Here is a 25,232-nt window from a genome sequence, read left to right as displayed (position 1 = left end):
CAGAACTTCACTCCTCTTATGATTAAAAATCTTCATCTAATTTCAAGTCTAAACTTCCTGATGGCCAGTTTATATCTATTTGTTCTTGTGTCTGCATTGGTACTAAGCTTAAATAATTCCTCTCCCTCCCTGGTATTTATTCCTCTGATATATTCATAGAGAGCAATCATATCTCCCCTCAGCCTTCTTTTGTTTAGGCTAAAGAAGCCAAGCTCTTTGAGTCTCCTTTCACATGACAGGTTTTCCATTCCTCGAATCATCCTAGTAGCCCTTCTCTGAACCTGACATATCACACCACCAACATTAAACAAACCCAATCAGCAATTGAAGGGCAATCATATTGCAGACTAGGTGAGCAATGCTCTCTGAGATTTGTGACTATCGATCCAAAGGAGGCCCTGCCAGCTGTGTGAGGGGGCTGAGAGCAGCCCCTGGCCTGTGTCTCCACCCCGACCCCGGGCTCCCTGCCCAGCCCAGGGCACGTGGAGATGGAGGGTCTGGGGCTATAGGCAGCTGTGGGGAGCCATGGACCATCTACCTGCCCTTGGTGAGGGGCCTGAGGGGGGAGGACATGAGCTGGGGACTCTTCTAACCCAGCCCCCTGCACTGCATGCAGGTGGCGAGTCCACTGTGGCTCCCCACAGCTGCCTGCGTGGCTCTTATCATGGCCAGGCTGTGGCTCTGAGCCCGTGCTCCCCACCCTGGCCAGAGCTGGGTCAGGGAGAGCCCCACGGGTAGCTGTGATGACCTTGGTCCCTGCACTTGTCCTGAGTGGGAGGACCAGGGGGTGGGGACACGTGCAGGGGATGCGGGGTGGGCTCTCCAGCCCTGCTCCGGCTTGGCTGGGGGTAGGGCGTCAGGGGGAAGAGGAGGTGCAGGGCCCCTATCCCCTGCACTTTTGGGAAGGCGCGGACACTGTTGGAGGCAGCATGCATTTCCTCTAATGTAGGGCACACCCATGAAGCAAAGTTAAATTTGAGCAGGAATGTCCTAGAAAGCCCTTTGCAAATAAACCCTTGGAATGTAGTTTTCTGTAGGACATTGGTCAAATAAAAACGATACCAATCTGGAACTTCCTATCAATCCAACTACCCAAACTGCATATACCTTGCTGTAGCTCTTTAATCACTGCAACTAACCTAGCAACAGGACAGTTTAGGAAAGGAGGACTATCCAGCAGTATGTTACAGGGAAGAATTGATTTTTATTCACATACAACTCACACAACTCAAATGTCAAAAACAAACAAGTCACCTCCAGGTTGAGGCCAAGTGTCATAGAGTTTGGGGGACACAAGGCCCTGCACCCCCGGCTTCCTGTGATTCATTATGACTCTCACCCAGCCAGTAAAACAGAAGGTTTATTTAGACAACAGGCTCACAGTACAAAACAGAGCTTGCAGGTACAGACAACAGAACCTCCTCAGTCAGGCTCATAGAATCATAGAGTTGGAAAAGATCTCAGGAGATCATCTAGTCCAACCCTCTGCTCAAAGCACGTCCAATCCCCAAACGGCCCCCTCAAGGATTGAGCTCACAACACTGGGTTTAGCAGGCCAATGCTCAAACCACTGAGCTATCCCTCCCCCTGCTTCATATTAGGGGGCTAGGGATCCCAGACAGGTTTCCCTCCCCTTCCCCAGCCAGGTCCAAACTAAAACTCTCCAGCCCCTCCTCTACCTTTGTCTCTTTCCCGGGGCAGGAGGCATCTGATCTCTTTTTTCTCAAACACCTTCAGTTGGCACCTTTGCAGAGGAGGGGCCCAGGCCATCAGTTGCGAGAAGACAGGGTATTGGCCATTCTCTGCACAGGCATCACACTGGCCCTCTCGGGCTCTGCAACAATCACACCCCCTTATCCCACCACCTAGATACTTAACTACTGCATAGGGAAAACTGAGGGACCCACACAGTATTCAGAGAGAATATTAAGAACAGCCCCACTTCGTCACACCAAGCAAAGAACATTTCAGCTTTAAAGGAATTTATCTGAGAAAGTCGGAAAGAAGTGGAAAAGGGAGGGCTGGAGCGGCAATTGGAACTTCCCAGTCTCTGTCGTTTGTGTTATTTGGACTGGCTGTAATAGCATTTAACGACCAGCTTTTTAACGACTAGCTTTTTAAAAAGATCAGCACTGTTGACTTTTGATCCCAGACCTGATCTGAGAACACACATATTTATAAGGAGGCTATAGTTTATATAGTCCATATGCCAAGAAATTAAAAATATTGATAAGAAAACCAGTTAAGCTGTGATCCAAGTAGGGAAAATAAATATTTATTTTAATGTTTAAGATAGGCTTTGCAACAAGCATGAGGCCTAATTTAACTGCTACTTAAACCTCATGCTGACAGGTTGCCTGAGGTGTAAGTAGCAGTTAGCAAAAGTGTTTTTTAGATTATGAAGTTACAGGGGCTTTTTACCATATGTATCTTGTAAAAAACAAGTAAAACCACAAAAGAACAGAACCCGATTTCTAGGGGATTTTTGGTACATGTAACCATGAGGGTCATCACATTGACAAGCTGGAAATATTGGGAAATGTACTAATCCAATCAGAATCAACAATCAGAACCCCGCTTCTGGTTCCCTGGAATGCCACACGTAGACAGAGGGCTGGGAGCCAATCTAAATATGGTCACAGGACATATGTGGGTAAATGAGGAAAAATGTGTATAAAAAGGGGTGTTATATCCAATCTTTAGGAGGCATATCAGAGTGACAGGATGGCAGAAGCCTAGGTCACCACCTCCCACTTATGATATTCTTCACATTCTGTTCTCTTCTATCTTTGTTTCCAACAGTCTCCATGGTGCCATGAGCCTATCAGAATTGGGAGTTGTTACATTCTGGGTATCTGTTTTCTGTCAGCTAACAGTCAAACTCGGTGTAGCCTGAAGGCTTGTCGCTCTCATCAACAGAAGGTGGTCCAATAGAAGATATTACCTCACCCACGTTGTGAGACGAAGTGGGGGATTTTCTTGGTTTTTTTCTCCCAATGATTTGCATGCAGAGGGCATGGGACTCAGTTTCCCTGTGTGTTACAGGTTTAATGTGGGGCTGGGAGAGGGAGTTTGTTGTTACATAGGACTGGAGAGGGAACTTGGGAACCCAGCCAATGGCCAGGAAAATGGATACCCCAGTGACTGGTGACCGGGAGGCCTTGCCCAGATGTCACATCCAGTTCTAGCCAGTGGAAGGACAATGAGCTGAGGAGAGAGGACCCTGGAGACCTGACTAGCCAGTTCCAGACAGTGGGGAACAAAGGACAGATGAGAGGAGAAGCTGAGAGGAGAGGAGGCCCAGAGAACCCTGTTTCCCTGGACAGAAGAGAGAGTACAGAGATGGGGTTTGGGGGCAAGGTGACGTTGGATGCCCAGCCGGAAAGAGCAGGGTCTCTGAATTGGAGTGAGAAAGCAGGAGAGACTTACATGTACTCTGCTGAGGGAGGCCAGGCCTGAAGGCCCTGAGAGTTCCTATGCTGTGTTCAGATGCTCAATAAAACATCCTGTTTTACGCTGGCTGAGAGTTGCTCGGGTCTAGAGATGAAGGTTACATTATTCCCTCTGGGTGTGGAGGCCCCGGGGTCTAGAGCGCATGGAGTCCCTGAGGGGGCCCACAGTGAGAAACCAGCATGCTAAGGCTCAGAGAGGTGTGGTTCCAGAAGGTGTAATGGCCTACGACTTAACCCCCTACAGAGAGTGGACCCCTGAGAAGGGCTGTTGTATTGAAGGGAGTTCCTCCCGGGGACCGTACAGAGCCAACAGAGAGCATGAGTCCTGTGAGTTCATGACACCTTGTCTCTCTAATATCCTGGGACCAGCACTGCTACAACACCACCACATAATGCTTATGTTTGGAACTATTTGGATCTTAAGTAAAGTTTTCATGTTTCTATGTGTGTCTCACCAATCTCATTCTTAATAAATGTCCATAGCTGCCTGAGTAAAGAACCTGGAATCAAAGATGTGTGTAATTTTCACTCAAAATTAATCAAAAGCTATAGCACCTAAATGAAACACCCATTTTTTCAAAAGTGCTATGACACACTGCACTGGTGGCTGATCTAAGTAAGAAGCAGAGGTGCTAGAAGAAGCAGTGATTCATGATCAGAAGATGGAGAGTTAATGGGAAAGAATTTCAAAATTACACAAGTGCGTTAGGAGGCTTAGCCTTATTGAAAGTCCACGAGTCCTAGGACCCCAAATCCCATGATTTCAAGGGAGTTAAGCACTTAAATACCTTTAAAGGATTTGGCTCTTAGGCAGTTTGGGAATTTTACCTAATGTCTCCTCACTGAAGCCAGTAAGGTCTCCTTTATCCTCTCACACTCTCTCTTATGGTGACAAAGGCCAATTGCTTTAGCTCTTTCTTGACAGTTTGTATAGATCATGAGCCTGACAACATTATGATGTATTGTATCTGCCACCTTATGCTATAAAACTACAGATGGAAGATTCATGCAGCAAGAAGACTAACAGAATACTAAGGATATGAGAAACAAAAGGAAGAATAATTCAATGGAGTGTCCTGCAGATTAGCACAAATGGAATCCCCAACTATCTACTTCCTTTCTGTGCTCTGCTGTAGATAGGTACCTGGGGCAAGATTTCGATCTCTGCAATCTTGGCGTGAATCTAATACTTCAATGATTTTAATGATGTTACTCTGGATTGATAGTGGTATAACTGAAATTAGGTTCTGGCCCCTAGTTCTATAATAATATGCATTTTCCTAGCATTGTGGATTTGCCTCAACATATGAACATAGTTTCAGCATGTTTTAGTATATTTACACTAAGAAAGTGTGTCTATTCACCATTACCTGCTGTTGGCTTCATCTAGCCCAATATCATGTCCCTGACAGCGTCCACTACTAATTACTTTGGAGAAAGGTGTGACAGGTTGGATCACAGACCCTCCCCCCGGGAGCTGCCAACTGATGTGCCACGAATACCTCTGCTCCTGTTTTCCCTGCCAGCTCAGGACTCCAGCACCCTGTCTTGCTGAGCCAGACACTCCCGTCTGCTCCAACAAAGACCCAGGGTCTGAATTACTTGCCCCAAAACTTCAGGTTTACCTGAAAGCAGCTTACAGAAGTGTTCCTGCCTTTAACACTCAGATGCCCAACTCCCAATAGGGTCTAAAGCCAAATAAATCCATTTTACCCTGTATAAAGTTTATACAGGGTAAACTCATAAATTGTTTGCCCTCTATAACACTGATAGAGAGATATGCACAGTTGTTTGCTCCCCCAGGTATTAATACATACTCTGAGTTAATTAATTAGTAAAAAGTGATTTTATTAAATACAGAAAGTAGGATTTAAGTGGTTCCAAGTAGTAACAGAGAGAACAAAGTAAGTCACCAAGCAAAATAAAATAAAATGCACAAATCTTTGTCTAATCAAACTGAATACAGATAATCTCACCCTTAGAGATGTTTCAGTAAGTTTTTTCCTTAGACTGGATGCCTTCCAGGGCTGGGCACAATTCTTTCTCCTGGTACAGCTCTTGTTCCAGCTCAGGTGCTAGCTAGGGGATTCTTCGTGATGGTTTTCTCCCTTTGTTTTGTTCCACCCCTTTATATATCTTTTGCATAAGGTGGGAATTCTTTGTCTCTCTGTGGTTTCCACCCGCCCCCCCTCACTGCAAAAGTGCCAGGTTAAAGCTGGCTTCCAATTCATGTGGCATGATCACATTTCACTGTAAACCCCAAGCCTTTATTCCTCCCAGACTAACTCACAGGAAGGCTTGCTTGCAAACAGAGCCCTAGTCAATTGTCCTGGTTGATGGGAGCCATTAAGATTTCAACCACCTTTAATGGTCACATTTTGTGTAATTGCAATTGGCCCTCAAAGTTATATTTTATACTTCTAGCCCCACAAGAGTGGTACATTTATACAAATAGGATGACCACACTTAGTAGATTATAAGCTTTGTAATGATACCTTACAAGAGACCTTTAGCATGAAGCATTTTCCAGTTACATTATATTCACTTATTACCATATTTTTATAAAACCATATAGACTGCACCATGTCATGGTTCAAGAATAACTTGCCCAGAGGGGAATCTTCTTCGCAATCCCCTCAGGTAGACTGGTGCCAAAGCTCCAAGGAAGGGGAAGCTAAGATAAATATATCCTCTCAGGGAAGGAGCAACCTTAGGGAAGTTCATAAGCTCCTTAACTCTGGGCTCTGGTTCAGAACTCCCAACCTTAGCAAATAAAAGTATTTGGGGCCAGTCCCACTAATCCCCTGTAGCTCAGAACAGTCTGCAGCAATGCATTCCATTCTAGGCTCAGGGTCTTGCTCCTAATCAGCAGCCTCTTCCTGTTTAAGTGGCCCAGGGCAAGGGGATTCTTGATTGAACCCGTTTATTTCAGATGCAACCTCCAGACTGTTTTCTTAAATTCTTGATATCAGTGCTGTCTTTTTGCAATGAGTTCCACAGGTTAATTGTGCATTGCGTAAGAAACTATTTATTTTTACCAAATTTACATTTGCTGTCATTACATTTAATTGAATGTTCTTGTAAGATAAGAAAGGGCAAAGATGAGCCCTTGTTTTCCCTTCTGTATACCACTATTATCCTGTCTCTCTTTATTATATCCCCTCTTATTCATCTCCCCAAACTAAAACTTTCCAATCCCTCTTTATATTGAATCCTCTGGTCATCTCCATTGTCCTCTGTGAACTCCTCTCTACCTGAGAAAAGGTGAAGAGAACCCAATACTCCAGGGCAGGAGTACTACTTTTTTCAGAATGTTTCCCCCCATTCTATTTGTTAGGCATCTTGACCTTAGGAAGTCAAGGCTTTTTAGCGGTCCATCATTTAACACAGGGATAGGCAACCTATGGTGAGCTGATTTTCAGTGGCACTCACACAGCCCGGGTCCTGCCCACTGGTCCGGGGGACTCTGCATTTTAATTTAATTTTAAATCTTAAACATTTTTAAAACCTTATTTATTTTACATACAGCAATAGTTTAGTTATATATTATAGCCTTATAGAAAGAGACCCTCTAAAAACATTAAAATGCATGACTGGCATGCGAAACCTTAAATTAGCGTGAATAAATGAAGACTTGGCACACCACTTCTGAAAGGTTGCTGATCCCTGATCCCTTTTCTCTATTCCACTAACAAATTCAGCTTCCTGCCCTCTCGCAGCATCAAACTTCCTGTCTAACTACCTATATATAAGGCCCTCATCACCATAGTGCCTGAGCACCTCATAATCAATAAGAGGGAAGGACCAGCCACATTTTACAAAGGGGAGACTAAAACAAAGATAGGGGCATTAAGTGATTTCCTCAATACAGCTGTACCAAAGCTAGGATTTGAATACCAGCCTCTTTAATCCCAAGAAAGTACCTTAGCTACAAGGCTATCCTTCCTCTATAGCAGTCTTTGCAGGCCAACAAGGACTGGGCATGTATTAAATGACTGAGTTCAGACAGGGCTGATACTACTTCATTAGGGAAGGCCTTACAGCTAACATAGAAGTATTGCTTCATTGTCAAGATTTGATCTTGAAGCAGGTGCTTTCTTTTTAAGCCTTGTCTCCTGGACCTGGGGCAGCTCTGCACGCTGCAATTGTTGTACCTCAGAGTTTATACTGCGTCTGAAGTTGCGACTAGACAAAGTAACAAACCATCAGTAGTAAAAAGCATCAGAACAATGTAATCTATTGATATAACTTGCTGTGTTGTCTTCTGCAATTTTACAAAACTGCAGGAGTCTTAATCACACAGGCACAGCCGCTCCATTTTAAAGAAACACACAGGGAAGAGTTCCGGGAGGATGGGAATGTCCAAAAACAGACTTCTATGGCAGGGATGGGCAAACTACAGCTACATCTGGCCCTCCAGACATTTTAATCTGGCCCACGCATAGGGGCATCCAGGGGATCCACACATTGCCCTTCCCCAAGTGCTGCCCCAGCAGCTGCCATTGGCCAGGAACCAGAGCCAATGGGAGATGTGTGTGTGGCACCTGCAGAGAGGGCAGCGCGCAGAAGCCCCTGGCTGCGCCTCTGCATAGGAAGCAGAGGGAGGACATGCCCAGGGCTGGCTCCAGGCACCAGCTCAGCAAGCAGGTGCTTGGGGAAGCCAAGGGGAAGGGCATGTCGGGCTCTTCAGTGGCATTTCGGCGGCTGGTCCCTCGATCCATCTCAGAGGGAAGGACCTGCCACCAAATTGCTGCTGAAGAAGGAAGCGGCATGGTGGAGCTGCTGCCGATCGTGATTGTGGGTTTTTTCTGCCACTTGGGGCGGCAAAAGCCCTGGAGCCGGCCCTGGACATGCCACCGCTTCTGGGAGCTGCTTGAGGTAAATGCTGCCCAGAGCCTGCACCTCTGACCCCCTCCCATGCTTCAACCCCCTGCCCCAGCCCTGATCCACCTCTCACCCTCCAAACCCCTCAGTCCCAGCCTGGAGCACCTTTCTGCACCCCAACATCTCATTCCTAACCCCTCCCCAGAGCCCACACTTCCAGCCAGAGCCCTCACCCCCTCCCGCACCCCAGCCTCCTATTTTATGAGCATTCATGGGATACCCTACAATTTCCATACCCAGATGTGGCCCTTAGTCCAAAAAGTTTGCCCAACCCTGCCATATGGAGATATTCTTGGATTATTACATTGGTGGAGTTGGATTTGTGTAGTGTATTGGGATAGGGGACTATCCTTTTAAAGATTTTGTGAGCCTTCCAGTGATGCTTGCTGTGTTTGATGTTATAGAAGCTGCCTGAAAGCAGTCAAAGCAGAAGTGCGTATGTAACTAGGCCTTGCATGTTTCTGTCTGATTAGTAAATATGGCGATTTGGGACCCAACTGTGCAAGTGAGGTGTCTTTGCTTTTATTATGCAAAGAGCAAAAGGTACAACACTTTACTCCCCTCCCCTTCCCTTCCCTCCCTGCTTCTGTCCTCTGTAGGAGATTCTGGTCTGCAGACAAGGATTAAAGCCATAGGTCTACTGACTAATACGTTCTGTGTTTAAACCATTTTTGCAGGTTGTTTGTTTCTCATCGAACTCTGCCCTTCATGTTGCTAAAGACATTTGAAGACATACGTTGGCAACAAGGACTGACTTTGAAAACATGGTCACGGACAAGACAGACCCTGGAAACTGATGCCACAGAAGCTCTAAGAAGGGAGTATTGAGCAGCACACAATTCCTGACACTGTTGGCATGTGTGAGATGCCAGCAATCAGACTACAATCTGGGTCATTTCACTCAAAGTGGAGGAAACTGTAAAACAGGAGTGAGGTAGTTCTGTAGTGTAAGCATAGTCAGGATGAGCTCTACCCTGACATCTGGTGGTGAATTATGGGGAGTGTGGAAAGGAATTTTAGGTATTTGCATTGGCACACCTACCCCACCTAGCATAGCCCACGGCAGCCTAGGCTGGTTATTTTGACAGCTCTGGGATCCCCAATTTCTTTGTTATTGGGGAAGGAGGAATAAAGTGTTGTCACTCTGATTATGTGAATGAGGAACTATGAGACTGCTTTATGACAGAGATGTCTCAGTATCAATTAAGTAGCACTTGCTAGACAAGGGACATGGTTGCCAAAATCTGTTGAAATGAGAGAGGGTGGGGACTGATGTGTGTACCTGCTGGTATGGGCTTCTTTTGAGGGCCTGGAACACCAACTGCACATCCTCCTCTCTCCACTGTTGAAGAGTAGAGCTAATTTTGATTCAATTAGGAGTCCATCTAGAGGCTACTGAGCTGAATTCATGTTGGGCCAATGGTGCACCAGCACCGGGGCTTCCCTACTACAAGCTGAAATCACTAAAAGAGCTAAGCTTACTGACCTGAGATCACTGATTGCTGTGCTAACTAGTGGGGGAGCCTGAAGACCTATCGCTAAGCAGCTGGCAGAGCGGAGCAGTTTGCAGCATGTTGGAGCAGCCCATGGAACAGTGAGTGGAGCGGTTTGCAGGAACGGCTAGAGTGGCTCACGGGTCGGCTGGAGGAGGGGCACAGCTGGTGTAGTGAAGCTGGTTATGGTGAAGGCTGAAGCAGAACTCCACGGAGAGGCAGAGCAGTTGGCCCTGGCCCACGTAAGGTGCCCCTTAACACCCCGTGTGTGCCCCCCACATTTCTACCCAGGCTAGGGGGGGTAAAACTCTGCAGATAAACTTTTGAACTCTGGGGTGGCACTGACCAGAGACTTTTGGGTTGTTGGACTTTGGGGTGATTGGACTTAAGACCCTAAGGGGGAAAGGACGTTGCCAAACGTACTTGGAAGTGGGTTTTTGCTTATGGTTTGTGTTATAATCCTGTTTGTGGTGTTTCTCCAACGTGATGCTGCATTGTTTCCCTCCTTTATTAAAAAGATTTTGCTACACAGACTCCGTGCTTGCGAGTGAGTAAGTATTGCCTCCTAGAGGCGCTCGGGGGGTGGTGGTATGTAATTGTCCCAGGTCACTGGGTGGGGGCTCGAGCCAGTTTTGCATTGACTTATTGAAACGGAACCCCTGGATACTGAACCCGGCCCTTATTGCTGCCAACTCAGAGGGGCAGAAGGGTTACAGTAGGATACAATTCTGCAGAGCTATAAAAGCATCAGCAAAACATTGTAAGCAAGTATTGGGACTCCCACGATAGTCCCCTCAAACAGTTCATTCAGCTGAACTGCGCTAATTATGGAGTTTGTTAGGGCTGACATTGAAGGTGTAAATCCCCAAAGGAATTGCATGAAGACATGGAATATTGGACAATTCTGTATATACAGCATGGGACAGATTTCCAGCACCCGCAATTGGGGTGAGATTTTCAAAAGAGCTTAGTTCTCATTCTGGATCGTAAATAGAGGCCAGGTTTTCAAAGGTTTTGCTCTTCTTCCAAAATGCCGGACAATTGCAGAGAAAGCCCCTCCCATAGAATATCAGGGTTGGAAGGGATCTCAGGAGATCTAGCATGACAAATTCCTAGTTAGTTTCTTTCTTTTTAAACCCCAGTTCCCTAAATAGCCCCCTCAAGGATTGAACTCACAAATCCAGATTTAGCAAGCCCGTGCTTAAACCACTGAGCTATCCCTCCCAAAGGTCCTGCTTCAGCTTTCACCGTCACAAAAATTGCACAACAGAGATAGGCAGGCTAAGTTGTCCACAGCTAGCACCAAAACTTTGCTTGTTGATGTAGAAGTGTGAACCTCATGTTGTGTGCAAGCCTGGGAAGAGGGAGAAGTGAAGCAGTGATGGCATGCTCCAGGTGGAGGCGGGCAAGGGTGGGGAGCTACAGCAGGGAGGGTACCTCAGAGCAAAGGGGGGAGCTGCCATGGGGAGGGTGCAAGGTGGAAGTTTCGCCTAGGGTGCAAAACATCCTTGCACCAGCCCTGGTTGTGTGTGAGGGCAGCTGGGTTTAAAACCCAGACAAGCCCTACTTTCTGGGATGGACCTGTTAGAACCATTCCATCTCTCACATCTTGTATGGCAATTTATTTGGAAACTGACTTTTTAGCTTTCCATCCTGATGTTAGCAATAGAGAGAACCTGTAACCAGTCCAGTGGAAACACTAGGTAACAAGAGAAAGTTAATTGAGACCACACAGGGCCAAATCCTCAAATAGCAACAAATGCCATAACTCCATCCACTATCTTCTATACACCAGCTGAGGATGTGGCCAACTTTCTCAGATGTAATGTGTTTTACATATCCTGATACTTGACATAGACAGTTGCACATGTAAACTTACATCTCTGTGTTAAAGTCACATGAACTCAGTGACAAATCAGAGGAAATCAGCAGCTTTGGTTGCCTGGTGCACTGAAGGAGACATGACTGCAGCCTCGGCACGTAAGGGTTTGATACGTTTGCCTTCGTACAAGGCAGGAGAAAACCACTTTAGATAACCCATTTTCCAGAATTGTCACCTTTCAATGTCAGATCAAGTCCAGTGGCTGTGTAACTTTAGGATAATTATTACTTGAATTTTCAAGTCACCTACAGCAGTATGTCCTTCTAAGCGGGGTGGAGTCTAATGAGCCACAGCTGCCCTAATGAAGCAGAAGTAATTAGCCAGCATGAGTCCACCACCTGGAGCAAGAGGTGACTCCTATCACTCCATTGCAGGCACACGCCGCTTGATCACAATGAGCTTAATCGGCAAATTTGCTTCCCTGGGACATCTCCTAGGGAGCTAATTAAGCCCAATTATAATGAACAACTACTGTTTGACTGTGACAATATTAACAAAAGTTCTTCTAAGACACAGAGGAGAGAGCACCCTCTAATGAGCCACCAATAGCCACCTAGTAGCAGCATGCCTCCTAAAATCACAGTGAGGTATTGGGAGCACTGGAGTATTTTGAAGCAACATCTGGGAACATCCTCTCTGACACTGAAACCATTGAGTGCCACATGATGGTAAAGTCAAGTGGAGACAATAAAGCCTATCAAACACCAAATTGGGAAGATAGATGATGCCACAGTTGCCATTATGGAGGATAATGCTATGACAGGAACTGTTCACGGGAGAACAGTGGCAGAGGGAAATGGAATCACCAGAAACATACATAACTTCAAATTTCTGTGTGGCTTTGTGTTGTGGCATGACACACTGTTTGAAATAAATCTTGTATGCAAGAGACTCCAAGGTGTTGACCTGGATATATCTGGAACAATGGAACAACTGGACAAAGCAAAGTCATACCTACAGTTTTACCAGTCCGATGAGGGATTTCAAAACATTCTGAAGAGTGCATAGAAGTTGGCAGAGGAACTTCACACTGAAGCTATTTTCCTACCCATTCGAGAATACAAGAGTCACTGAAGAAGATGACATTTTGATTAAGAGACATGGGATAATCCCATAAGAAACCCCAAACAACAATTCAAAGTTGAATTCTTTAACCAGGTGCTAGATTGTGCAATACAGTCAGTTAAAGAATGTTTCATGAAACTCAAGGAACACAGCAGTATATTTGGGATATTGTATGATATTCCAGAACTCTCACTATACCTGAAGAAGACCTATACCAGCAATGCAGGGCACTAGAGACAGTGCCACATGATGACATATGTTATATTGATGTGAGTGATTTAGGTGATGAACTGAAAGCCTTTTTAAGATACATGTCAGCAGGATCAATTCCAAAGGCTGTTCTGGAATATATGTGCACAAATAAGATGACCACCCTCTTTCCAAATGCTTTTGTTGCTCTGCACATACTTCTAACACTTCCTGTAACAGTGGCCAGTGGAGAACACAGCTTCTCAAGCTGAAGTTAATAAAAATACATCTACACTCCACAATGACACAGGAGATGCTGGTTGGCCTTGCAAACATCTCAGTAGAGCAAGAGCTGGCCCAGACTGTGGACCTTCAGGAAGCAGATCAAATCTCTGCAACCAAGAAGGCACAGAAAGCACCACTTTGATTATTCAAACAGCGTTTACTATGCAGACAAGAAAAGTTATATTTGCTGTTCAGGCATTTGAAAGTTGTGTTACTTAAAATTTTTGAACAAGGCATTTTAAGTTGCTAGTTCTCCTTTATTGGGGTAGTTAGCAGAGCAGTACCATGAGAGGAGTAGAACAGGAAGAAGGCAGAATTGAGACCTTTCAACATTTTGGCCCAAGTGAGGGGGTATGGGGGCGTCATTTGAGCTCCCTGCCTCAGGTACCAAAATGTTGTGGGCCGGCCCTGGAAATACCAGGAGTCCATGGAGGAAACAAGTGGATAAAACCCATGGATCAGTTCTGGAGATAGAATCATTGATATGTGTCCGTGCCTTACTCCATAACTGCCTGGGATCTCTCCCCTCCCCCACTTTGCTGGGTATTTAGGAAGCTTGCTTGCCATGTGCATACTATTTAGATCATGAGGTCCTCAGAGCAGTTACTTATTTCTGAGGCTCCTTTTGAGCTTCCTTTGCTTCTTGTCCTCTCTTCAGAGCTTAACAAGAGCAATTTTTCTCCTTCATCTTTGTAACAACGTTTTATGTCCTTGACAACTGTTATCATGTCCCCTCTCAGTCTTTTCTTTTCCAGACTAAACAAACCCAATTTTTTCAACTTTCCTTCATACGTCATGTTTTCTAGACCTTTAATAATTTTTGTTGCTCATCTCTGGACTTTCTCTAATTTTTCCACATCTTTGCTGAAATGTGGACACAATACTCCAGCTGAGGCCTAATCAGCGCAGAGTAGAGCAGAAGAATTCCTTTGCATGTTTTGCTTACAACACTCCTGCTAATACATCCCAGAATGTAGGCACGCAGTCCCTACTCCTTGGGAAAAGACACCTGGTTTCCAAAAATCACTCCGTTTTCCTGTTTTCTGTTGAGCATGAATTTCATTGACAAACCACTGTTCACTGGCCACACAGTCAGGATGACCCTCACCCAACACATAACCTCATAATTCTGATGTCCTATCATAAGTATAGCAATAATAATAATAATCTTTTTTTACCTCTATAAATGGAGCAGACAGCTCCACCCCCGAGGGTTCTGCCCGTGCAGCTTATAAAACCAACAGGCTTGTGTGATGTTCTGGCTTTGCCCCTGTGACTGTAGGCACCCCTGCATTCATACCGTATACACTACCACATAATATGTGTACAAAATATTCCTTGTGAGCATCATGGGAAAGCTAATTGCATGCTAGTGATTAATATCATTGTAAAAGTGCATGTGTTAACATTATATGTCAATTATTAATTCCTGCTGGGTGATGTTACTAGAACATGTAGGCCAGACAACCTAGTCCAGGTAAATAGGTGATAAATAGTTCTATCCTAAACAAAGGAAAGTGGGTTTACTTCAATTTACATATTAGCTTCAAGCAAAGCCAAAGCCATCAAGCTAAACCAGCAAGGGTTATACTGAGCTTGAACTCAGAAAATTAACATGGCTTATGCACTCCAGAGAGACACAGGAGTTGCTAAGACTGTAATTTCATGAGTATTACAGTTGTCATTAAATGAGTACAATTACATTTATTAGAGTGGTGCCTAAGGACTAAACAAGAATGGGCCTCCATTGTGCAAGGCTCTGTACAAAAAGAGGAGCAGATGCTCCCTGCTCCACGGAGCTTGCTATCTCTGCAGACAAGACAGATGCAGGGCAGGGCACAGGGTATAACACACAAGCAGAGTATGCAGGGTGATGGTAGCAAGTATCATTTTAGTTCTGGGGGTGGTGGGACCAGCTAAAATGAAAGAAAAGTGCAGGGAGAAAGGCCATTAAAAGGAAGGCATGTGAAGGGGGCAGGGCAGAAGAGGGTAAAAAGGGCAGGTGTGGGGTGAAGTTGACGTGAAGCGACCAAGGGACAGGGAGGGTTGGAAAAAACAGGACATCAGTGCAGGGCCGAGAAAGTCCGGTCAAAACTGCAGAAACTTCTCTGAAGGTCTCTGCTTCTGTCCCTGTAGCTGGAGTCTCTGCTCTCTGGCTGGTTGCTCCTTACACTTTTCCCTCAAGGCGACATGGAGGGGGCACAACCTCCTGGGTCCTAGTGCCCCACAATGGGGACAGGTCTCCTTTCACAATTCTCATTCCAGGGGCTACTGGAAAGAGGGGTGGCCCCTGCTGGGACCCATCTTACTCCCTCCTCCTAGTGCAGCAGTCCCTGCAATGGCTGCTTCTGCAAAATAAATAATGTGGTATTGAAAGGGTGGGGTTACAGCTGTACAATGCAGTGTGCAACGCTTGTTTCTCTGATGTGTGCGTTGAGGGCGGGCTAGTAGCAGTGACTGGAAAGTGAGTATCATGGAGAATGTATTTAGTGCCCTGGTGCTGGTTTATTTCACAGTCAGGCCATGTCTCCAGTCTCTGGGGTTCTTTACTGTTGTCATATCAGTGCCTGGAGACCCGTATTGTGTTGGGTGTGAATATTGCCTTCACTTATGCTTTAAAGTGTTTGCTGCATTATGGGGAAAAAAACGGTTTCCCAGTGTAACGCCACATCGATTAAGCATTTTGTGTGAGAACAGAAATTAGAAATGGAAGCGCGCCTTTGGCCACAACTCGTATGCTCACCTATCTGTTCTGCCTGGCTTGAATGCAAATTGGCAACAATTACCGCAGACAAGATTGAAACATTCAGGCATTGTTAATGTGTTGGGGGGAGCGTTTACCTCTGCAGACATTTTAAATACATATCTAAGTATCTAAGACCCCTTGAAGTGAATGGGGTGCTACTTTTAATGGGACTTTCCCTAGTAGATCCAGGCCATCGTGCTGTGTATTATTGCCTGGAGAAGCATTCAAGTGTGGGAATCATGCAGCCATTGTTGTTGTGCCTTATGTCTGTAGGATAACAGGCATAAGCACTGACTCCGTGGGTGCTCCGGGGCTGGAGCACCCATAAGGAAAAAATGGTGGATGCTGAGCACGCACTGGCAGGCCCCCTATCAGCACCAACCCCTCCTGCCCATCATGATCAGCTGTTTTGCAGCATGCAGGAGTCCCCGGGGGGGGTAGGGGAGAGGAGCAAGGACGTGGCATACTTAGGGGTGGGGGCAGAACAAGGCAGGAAGAGGCAGAGTGGGAGTGGAGAGGGTGTGGGAAGAGGGGGGTGGGGACTTGGGGGAAGGGGTGGAGTGGGGGTGGAGCCTGGGGCAGAGCCAGGTGTTGAGCACCCCTCAGCACATTGGAAACTTGGCACCTGTGATAACAGGGCTTTTGGGTTAACAGTTCTGTGATTATTTTTATTCGGTACAGTCTAATAAAGCCCTCGTAAGGATAAGGTACAGAAATATTACTGTGAACATAGCATCAGACTGCCATTCTGCTGAACACAGAGACAGTCCCAGCAGCAAAGAATTTACAATCGAATGAAACAAGATGGACAAAGAGTAGGAGGGAAGGGAAACAGAGTGAAAGGACTTGCCTGTGGCTGAGCTAGAAATAAGAATCCAGGTTTCCCCGCCAAGTCGCAGCCCAGCATCTTATCCATTACCTACCACCTATGTCACACTGTATAGAATGCTACTGAATAGTAAGCAAAGAAAGCGCATGAGTTTGGTGGTTTGAACTGTGCCTGGCCTTGCCCAGGTGCCCAGTGAAGGAAAGGATGAAAGGAACCTCCTTCCAGACTCGTGTGCTGCTCCTCAGGGGACAGACACACTGACAGTATTTGTGCTCTTGTGAGCAATGAGGACTGCTGCAGTTAGCACAGTCAGTTGTTGCCAGTATATAATTATACTAGATGATCTCTCATTCAGCTGTCCAGCTTACAGGCTGAAAAGCAAGTCAGTTAAGAGATTCTCTCATGGTACTGCTGAGAAAAAGAACATGGATGAGGCCCCTGCAGGCTTTACTATGGTCATGTTTAGGGAATGTCCCATGCCAGTCCTGGTGAAGAAAGCAAGTAATGGAAAGGTAGTTTAAAAATTCAGCTGAAGGTCACAAGAATTGCTTTATACCCAAAATAACTTTTGTCTTTCCATAGTTGGTGATAACAGTGACCTATCCGGGTTGGTATATCAGAGCCCATTCTTTACAATCTAACTGCATTGCATTCCCCCACTGTAATGATCTGTGTGTGTCTCTGGAGGAGGGGATGGGATCTGAGATCTAACCAGGAGGCCACAGGGTTGGTCCTTGCTGTGGCTGCAGTTTTGTTCTGAAGTCGTTTTGTCCTGCTTGCTCAGCTTTCTGCGCAGTCCAGCTTTTAGGGACCCTCTCCTGAAGCTCACATGGCACTCTCTTCAACCATTAGTGTCCTACCCTAGAATCAGGAAAAAGATCTTGGAGTCATCGTGGATAGTTCTCTGAAGATGTCCACGCAGTGTGCAGAGGCGATCAAAAAAGCAAACAGGATGTTAGGAATCATTAAAAAGTGGATAGAGAATAAGACTGAGAATATACTATTGCCCTTATATAAATCGATGGTACGTCCACATCTCAAATACTGTGTACAGATGTGGTCTCCTCATCTCAAAACAGATATACTGGCACTAGAAAAGGTTCAGAAAAGGGCAACTAAAATGATTAAGGGTTTGGAGAGGGTTGCATATAAGGAAAGATTAAAGAGGCTAGGACTTTTCAGCTTGGAAAAAATGGAGACTAAGGGGGGATATGATAGAGGTATATAAAATCATGAGTGATGTGGAGAAAGTGGATAAGGAAAAGTTATTTCCTATTCCCATAATACAACAACTAGAGGTCACCAAATGAAATTAATAGGCAGCAGGTTTAAAACAAATAAAAGGAAGTTATTCTTCACGCAGCGCACAGTCAACCTGTGGAACTCCTTACCTGCGGAGGTTGTGAAGGCTAGGACTATAACAGCATTTAAAAGAGAACTGGATAAATTCATGGTGATTAAGTCCATAAATAGCTATTAGCCAGGATGGGTAAGGAATGGTGTCTCTACTCTCTATGTCAGAGGATGGAGACGGATGGCAGGAGAGAGATCACTTGATCATTGCCTGTAAGGTTCACTCCCTCTGGGGCACCTGGCATTGGCCACTGTCGGTAGACAGATACTGGGCTAGATGGACCTTTGGTCTGACCTGGTACGGCCGTTCTTATGTTCTTATGTACCCATTCACAGCATGTTCCAAATGTTTAATGTCATGGGGTGAAACCCTGGCCCTACCCAAGCCAAGGGGAGTTTTGCCATTGACTTCAAACAGGGGCAAGATTTTGCCCACTGATTTTAAAAGCACTCTGTAGTGGTGTGGGCCCTAATTGAGCAACCCCGTGTGGCCAGAAGTTGCTTTACAGGCCCCCTGCCCTAAAAGCCCCTTCTTACAGGCCCCTTAAGCACTCCTGATGATTTCTTGTGGGTCACAGCATTCCTTCCTCAGGGCGGTTTAATGGCAGACAAGGTTCACACAAACCTCAGAGTCCTTAATAGCAAAATCATCCAAATAATGCTCAACATAAAGTCCAGCATCATAAGCAGCTGTGCTAGGGTTGCCAACTTTCTAATTCCACAAAACCAAACAGCCTTGCCCCTGCCAGCCCCTTCTCTGAGGCTGTCAAGGCTCGTTCCCCACTCTGGCACTCTGAGTGCAGAAGGTGTGGCCTACAAGGATTCTAAAAATTAATACTGGCCACTCCAGGCTTGTATTAAACTCACAAGGTCACTGCTTCTCTCTGACCTTGGATGGGTAGATGCTGTCACTACCCAAGTGCAAAAAAACCCTTTGGACCCAGGAAGGCGCACTTGGGAATTCCTCCCTGTGCGGTACCCTCAAGCCTTTTCATTCCTGCCTCCAGGGCATTGCTGAGAAAGAAAACAAAGAAAATCAGCTGTTGCCACCAGCTAATTAAACAACATGCACAAACATCTTAGGGCACCAAAAACCCAATCCTGTTCTTAAAGAAAGGTAAATTTTATTACAAACAAAAAGAAAGAAAATACATCTGGAGCTTAGATTTAAAAAGAGCAAATATAATAATTAAGCTTCAAGAATGGTTTTCTTGAGGTCCAGCTTAAAGGTTACGAACAAAACAAAAGCATTTGGGGTTAGCACAGAGGAGTCCACAAGCCATAAAGAAATAAAAGAGATAACCCTAATCGCATCTTTCTAGACATTTCCTGATCTACTTACATGTCTGAGGTTTCAAATAGGTCAGTTATAGGTATGATTTAATGATTTTTCAGACCTGGCTTAAAGCTTTTTACAGCATAGTTCCTGCTCTGTCCTGCTACGTCCCCTCTCCCCGGAGAACAACAACAGACAGACCAAAGGGGAGTCTTGTTTCAATTTTTAAATGTTCTAGCCTTCTCATTGGCTCTTTTGGCCAGGTACCCAACTCACTTCCTTTTACCTATGCATAGCAGTCAGACTTTTTAACTCTTTACAGGAAAAGCAAGTAGAGAACAGCTACCAAGAGAGATTTTACAGCTAACTGGATGGCCAGGTGTCCATAAAAGGGAGCTCCCCTCTTTATTTATCACAGAGGCCCTGCTCCCCACTCACTCCAGCTCCTGGCCCTCTGTTGCTTGCTCCCCTCAACTCACTTTCACTGGGCTGGAGCAGGGGGTTGGGATGTGAGAGGGGATGAGGGCTCCAGCTGGGAGTGCGGGCTCCATGGTGGGGCTGGGGATGAAGGGTTTGGGGTGCAGGAGGGGACTCTGGGCTGGGACCAAGGGGTTTGCAGTGTGGGAGGGGCTCAGGGCTTGGCCAAGGGGTGTGGGTGAGGGTGCAGAGTCTGGGAGGGAGTTAGGGTGCGGGAGGGGCTCAGGGCTGGGGTAAGGGGTTGGGGTGCAGGTGAGGGTTTGGGCTCCAGCCAGGCAGCGCTTACCTTAGGCAGATCCCAGTCATTGACACAGCGGGGCTAAGGCATGCTCCCTGCCTGCCCTGGCTCCCGCTGCTTCCAGAAGTGGCCAACATGTCTTGCCCTAGGTGGAAGCACGGCCAGGTGGCTCTGCACAGTTCGCGCTCCCTGCACCCACAGGCGCTGCCTCCACAGCTCCCATTGGCCATAGTTCCTGGCCAATGGGAGCTGCGTTGCTGGCACTGGGGGGCAGCACATAGAGCTACTCTGATCACCCCTGGACCGAGGGACCGGCCATGCTGGCCACTTCAGGGGAGCTGCATAGAGCCAGGGCAGGCAGGGAGCCTGCCTTAGCACTACTGAGCCACCAACTAGACTTTTAATGGCCCAGTCAGCAGTGCTGACTGGAGCTACCAGGGTCCCTTTTCAACCAGGTGTTCTGGTCGAAAAACAGACGCCTGGCAATCCTAAGCTCTGCCTGAAGCTGCCAGGCTACACCCCCCTCTGGCTGGGGCTCAGCCCTCTGGCTCTGCTTCCACGCACAGTCTCCCTCTCAGCTATACACCCCACTTCAGCTTCCTCCTGCCTTTTATATTAGCTCACTTGATTCAACCCAGATGTAGCTTGTCCTGCAGTCAGGGCTGGTTTCGCCCCAGGCTCTTCCACCTATGGGCAAGCCACCCTGTAGAGTGGCTCGGCCGCGGTTTGTCCCTCAGCGGGGCTGTAGGGTATCCCACTGTCTCGCTCTAGTTCGCGGGCCGGTGGCTCTGCTGTCATGGGGAACAATGCACACTCGGTTAGGGGGGTTCAGACCCAGGGACAGGGCTGAGTCAATAGTCCGAAGCCGGCCCAGGCCCTAGGTCAGGACGGGACAACAAACACTGAGTCAGAATGCTCAGGACCTCAGGCAGGGCTGAGCAGCACTCATAGGCTTTGGCCGCCTGAGACCAGGGAAAGGGGGAGTCTGCCACCCCTGGATGGGTGGCAGGGGGGACACAGACCCTCCCACTCCACTGTGTCCCAGCCCGGGGCCCTAGCAGCAGCAGAAACTCGCTGCTGTCAGTTGGATCCTGGCTGCAACACTGGCTCTGGCAGTGTTGCAGCCAGACTGGGGTCGGCTGCCCCTGGGCTACTTCCATACTCCCCCTCGTAGGGTACCTGAGTCGTCGTTGCATCATAGAGTCATCGGCGGTCTCAAACACCATCAGTTCCTCTGGGTATATATCCAATGGTAGGCTCAGCTGCTCCTCGGGGTAGCTGGCAAGAGGCAGGCTCGGCCCTTCCTCGGGGTAGCTGGAGCAGGGTGGTCCTGGCCAGTGCTCCTCAGGGTAGCTGGCGTGGGGCAGGCTCAGCTGGCCGGGTGTGAGCTCCGGCTGGCGGCGGCCGCAGACGTCTGGCCCCTGAGGTCGCTGGGCCTTAACTGAGCTCTGCAGGTGAGCTTTTATACTTCTGGGTCTGCGCCGTGACCTCTAAGGGGTGGGCGCAGGACCCAGCGGCTCCGCCCACAGTGGTGGTAGTGGAGGTTCGTCCCTCAGCAGGGCTGTAGGGTATCCCACAGCCTCGCTACACACCCTGTTACACAAACAAGCATGAGACATGTGCCATTTGTGATTGCCCTAATCATGGGAAGAGTCCAGACTTAGGTGCCAGTCCAACACCACACTTAAGCACATGCTTAAAGTTAAGCCTGGGAATAGTATCACTAGCTGTATGGCATCCAAAATTTATATTTATATTAGAGTTCAGTTTAAGTCATATGTGACAAATAATTTATAAAGCGAAGCCACGTTTCATGAGAAAACAAGGGGGACAAATTCAGGTTGAACTTATAGCCTGCAATGAGCTTGATCCCTGACAGATGTGCTATACAAGGTCAAAGGGTCCTACTGCACCAAACAAACAATTTTAACCAGAAAAATAAAAGGAATGATTTTTCTCTCTCTCTCCACTTCTATGGTTTTTGTCTAGTAACATGTAGTTTTTACATTAGCAATACTATTCTAGATACAAAATTACTAGTTTTCATATAATTACATTTTAAGATAAAAAAACATTTAAAAGGATCACAGAAGCCACTTGCTGTTCCTATAGGCCTTTGACTATATTACAGCAGGCACAGAATTATTGTGATGTTACACTCCATATTTTTCATAGAAATATTGGTATGCTATGAATATGGCATAAGTGGGATATGTTTTATGCAAGATAGGTCATGTGAGGTATCATTGAAAAGATTATGATTTACTGAATGTCTTTATCCAATTTGTATTCATGTATCGTTTCTGTATCTGAAGTTAGGAATATTGTCTATGCAACAATTACAACTGTGTGGGTAAGTGCTTGGGAAATGCCCATCAGATAGTAAGTAATCAGCCTTAATGAGCCAATAGGAAAAGACAATGAGTCTTCGAAGCTGTGGATCTCCCATCTTCCCAGGAGTTCCTTCCTGTGGGCCTTGCAAATAAACCTTGTCTCATGGTTGCCCTGACATTGCAAAGTCATGTGATAATGTCATCTGGTACAAAATGCCACTTTGGACACTGCTGGTACTTTTCCACTGGAAACAAAGGCTTCCCACCTTATGTACATTCTATTTAAGGCTGGGAAGGAAGACAGTCAGGAATTTTCTCCATTGCTTGTCCGGGAAGGAAGACTGCTAAAAACACCTGAAGGGAAAGGCAGGGTTGAGTCCAGGCTGAGACAGGAGTCCAGTCTGTAAAGAGAAATAACTGAAACTCTGAGCTACAGAAACTCTGCAACTTGTCTAAAACAACATTGAGGGTGAGAAATTACATTTTGTAATCTGTTTCTTGAGTGTATTAAGCTTAGCTTGCATGTTTTGTTTTATTTGCTCAGTAATCTGCTTTGTTCTGTTTGCTATCCCTTATAATCACTGAAAATTTACCTTTTGTAGTTAATAACCTTATTGTTCATTTCATAACCCAGTTTGTGCAATTCATATGGGGAGAGGGGAGGAAGAAGCTGTGCATATCTCTCTCCACATTGAGGGAGAGGGTGATTTTTATGAGCTTGTGCTGTGCAGATTTTCCTATACAGTGCAAGACAGTGCTGAGTGAATCCCCGATCTGATCTCAGTGTCTCTGTGTCCATTTTCAGCTGGGCGTGTCCCTACCTGTGTGTGTGTGTGCTGGAGAAGGCTTGAGGGCTTCGCACAGCTAGGACAGGGTGAGAAAACCCAGGCTGGTGGAAAGGGCAGAACCAGTGGAACCCCAGCACATCAGGTGACACCTCGGATGGGGGAGTTCAACGCATCACAATTGTATTGGTTCTCTTGCACTATATAGGATGCTTGTGTTACGTCAAATGAAAAACTGGGACATTTATCTTAGTCATGGGTTAGGAAAGTTACCAAGAATAAAAATGTTTTAGTAACAGCTACAGAAATATAAATGTAATTGAGTTGATGGTCTTTGCAAGTGGAAATATTATGTTTTATTGTTGTCAATCTGCCCATGTGCTCTTTGCTACTATAAATAAATAAAAGGATGGGTTTGTTTGCACAACAACAATAAAGTAGTGACTCATGGCTAAAACAAAATACACTTAGGGTCTGATTCTCATGAAGACTAAGGCTGCTTTACACTGCTCTGGCTGTGTCAATGGGCCATAAAGTGAATGCAAATGTATGTTACACACAAGCCTTAGGATACAGGAGAATCAAATCTTTAGGGTATGTGTGACATATTTGGGTGCAATCCAGCCCAGTGTGGGAGCTATTACCCCTGCCCTGCACCCTTGGGTGCCTTATAATTCCTTGCTGAAGTAGCTCCCATTCGGGCCTCCCACAACAGTCTTCTGGCATGCAAGACACACACGCTGATTGTGTGTGTGTGTGTAAAACTGCAGCCTGCCAGCGATACTTAGCAACCAGCCTTGATTATACTGCAGGGTTACACCACAGTCCCAGTCCCAGATCCACCTCCCTTGAAATGTACAGGGGGGAGGGGCCACTCCTGGACAATCCAAATATACTAAGGCTGTTACTCCATTAAGGGAATAATATAAAATATAACTTGCCATCCTACATGAAGTTACTCAGACACTTTAACTTAAACACACTGGATTAGATAAAACAATAAAACAATTTAACTACAAAGATAGATTTTAAGTGAGTACAAGCAATGTGGCATAAAAGTCAGAAGAAAAAAGTTAAAGCAAGTTACAAGAAAATAAAGACAAAAATGCTTTCTAGTGCCTAGTTTAACAAACTATATTAGATACAAAGTAAAGTTTCTCACCACGTGCTTCCATCAGCATTACTGACCAAACTTGCAGGTCAGGACCACTCTCCCAGAGTGCAGGGCTGCTTCCTTGGTCATCTCACATGCAAAGAGTGAGAGAAAGAGAGAAAGGAGGAGGAGTGTCTTGGGGTGTTTTCCCCACCCTTTGTATAGTTTCAGTTCCTCTTCGAAAAGCATTTCCAGCTGAAAACCAAGAGACAGTGGATCTGGAGAAGGAACGAGACCTCATGCTGCTTCTTTGCTAACATGCAAATCTTTAACCCTGCCCCTCTTCCTTGCCAAAGAATGGTCACTTGATAGGTGATGGCCCATCAACTTTGGTGACACCTGGCTGGGGCATCAGCTTGTACTTTGTCCTTGATTAACTGGTTTAGCCACTCCCCAGACTTGTGTGGTACAGATGCATCAGTCATGATTTCAGCTCATGCCCATAACTTTACCAATAATGTTGCTACTTGCCTTTTACCATGATATTACTTATCAGCAATGTCATAAACAGATAGTTAAGGGTTAATGTCTCTTTTACCTGTAAAGGGTTAACAAACAGGGAACCAAAAACACCTGATCAGAGGACCATTCAGGAAACAAGATACTTTCAAATCTTGGTGGAGGGAATCCTTTGCTTGTTTTTTTGGGGTTTTGCTTTGTTCTCTCTGGGTCCTGAAAGGGACTAGACATGAAACCAGGTTTCTTGCCAATCTCCCTGCTACAGTCTCTTATATATTCAGAATAGTGAGTATTAAGTAGAAAGGCGGTTATAGTCTTTTGATTGTTTTCTGT

Source organism: Gopherus flavomarginatus, chromosome 3, assembly GCF_025201925.1.
Source record: "Gopherus flavomarginatus isolate rGopFla2 chromosome 3, rGopFla2.mat.asm, whole genome shotgun sequence".
NCBI classification, from domain to species: domain Eukaryota; kingdom Metazoa; phylum Chordata; order Testudines; family Testudinidae; genus Gopherus; species Gopherus flavomarginatus.
The sequence above is the reverse complement of the archived record's forward strand: the minus strand, read 5'-3'. Positions refer to the sequence as shown.